Below are 2,359 nucleotides of genomic sequence, written 5' to 3' on the forward strand. Positions count from 1 at the left end.
GCAAGAAAAGGACCTGGAAGTCCTGGTGGCCACCAGGTTGAACATGAGCCAACATGCCCTGCAGCAAAGAAGGTAAACAGCATTCTGGCTGCAATAGAGAAAGTACTGCCAGCATGCTGAGGCAGACAATCCTTCTCTTTATTCAGCACTCACGAGGCCACATCTGGATTTCTGGACTCCCCACTACAAGAGAGACATGAGCACAATGGACAGTCTAGCAAAGGGACACAAAAATGATTAAGGGACTAGAGCACAAGAGGAAAGGCTCAGAGTTGGGACTTCAGCATAGGGAAGAGAAAGCCCTGGAGGGAATCTTATCAACATATATGAACACCTAAAGCAAGGGTAGTAAAGGGGACAGAGCCAGGCTCTTTCCAGTGGCACCCAGTGATAGGACCAGAGGCAGCAGACACACACCAAAACACAGGAGGTTCTGTCTGAACATCAGGAAACACTTTCTTTGACGTGAGGGTGACCAATTACTCACATGGGCTGCTCAGGCAGGCTGTAGAGTCCTAACCCCTGAGAGTTATTTAAAAGCCATCTGAGCACAGTCCTGGGCAACCAGCTGTAAATGGCCTTGCCTGGTAATGCAACCAGATGATATTCAGAGGTCCCTTCAACCTCAGCCATTCTGCAATTGATACTGAGGACTTAATGCTTTCACGATGTGATCTCCATCTATTTGACTTGAAGGCACAGCAGCAAAAGGAGGGCTTTGCCATTGAAAAGCAGGGAGTTTATGTTTTGCTGTATAGAATCCCTCTATGGTCAGTGACACAGGAAAAAAGTTACACACGAGTCAGGAAAGTGTCGGAGTTACATTCAGCAAAAAAATTCATGAGTACTTAAATACCCAGCTGGAAGTATTCTGTTTCTTTAGCAGCAACAGCAAGACCAGGGGCAGACAGCTGTAGAATTTGTGAAATGCCTCCAACTAGCAATGAATTCTTAAGCTGGGCAACTGGTTCCTCTAGCTCAGAAACTACTTACACTCCTTCTTCAGATTTCAGTGACACTGAAAACATCCCCCTCTGAATAAAAAAATTTTAAAAAACCACAACCATAACCCCACACCACAGCGCAGAGGATGGCCATAGCCTAGCTCAAGGGGAATACAAAGTCAATCATGCTTTTTAAATAAGCAAACACCCATAAACTATGAAACAGCATGGTCCCTTTTCAGTTAACAATCTGAATACAAACAGGAAGAAATCACAAATGGTATGGTCCTGACAGGACTGCCACGGAGGAGTTACCATCATGCCTACATGTTATTTAGCACTTTATCTAAAGGATTTGGTAGTGAAGTATATCTATAGCTACAAGTTGCCTAAACACCTAGTGTCATTTCTGGGGGGGCAAAAAAGAAAAATACACTGCAGGAGAACGAGTTAGACTCGATCTGAGGTCCTTCTAAGGCAGTAGATTTCCAAAAGTATAGTTTGCAAATCCAGACAGAAATCTGTTCTCTGGTGCAGAATGCATCAAATCATCATTCTGTGGTCCCACATTCTGTTCAACTGCACAAAGTCCTTGCAGCTGTTTTGTTTAACATTTAGCAGAAGACCATTTCTTTAGCCAGAACACCACAGCTAAACAACTGGATTAACCACCTCAGTTGGGTGAGTTCTGAATCTTAAAACAACTAAGGTTGTAAGCTATTCAACTATCCATCATTTTAGGAAGTGTATCCTCTTGTGATAATAAAACATGAATAATGGGAATTTAGAACCCCATGGTTATAAATTCAAGGACACTTGAAAAATGCACACATGATAACAGCATGAGCAGTGTTACTACACTGAACAATAAAAAAATGCTAGCTATCAAACACAGCTAGGAAGCTGTATACTTGTTTAACTAGAATGAGTGAAAACTAAAAGACCCCATTAAGGCAAAGAAAATAAAAAATCCCATTTTTACAGTCAGAACAGTGCTGTAGTGATTCCATTAAAAAATGCTACCAAAATAAAAATCCAGTCACTGAAAATCACAGAACCTCTTTGTGTCCCATTGTGATAAGATTGTTGATGTTCCTTCAGGACTTCACAACAAGCCACCAGGGAGGCTGTGAATTTACCAACATACCAGCTTAAACCTGGAGAGCCAGGTTCTGGTCCCAGCTGAGGTTACTGCAGGAACCCAAATCATCTCTTCACCATTTTCCTTTGCTCTAAGCTTTTGGGAGCTGTGATCACTTTTTATGCAAAGTTGGGAAATGGTCTTTAACTAGAGCATTCAAATGCTATAAAAATAGTCTTTAAAGTAAGAACCGCCACATTGTTAAATACTTGGTGTCTTGACAAGAGAAAAGCAACTGTATGTTTTGTACAAGTGATTTTATTAAAAACAAAGC

This window comes from Geospiza fortis, unplaced genomic scaffold (genome assembly GCF_000277835.1).
Source record: "Geospiza fortis unplaced genomic scaffold, GeoFor_1.0 scaffold200, whole genome shotgun sequence".
Classification (NCBI taxonomy): domain Eukaryota; kingdom Metazoa; phylum Chordata; class Aves; order Passeriformes; family Thraupidae; genus Geospiza; species Geospiza fortis.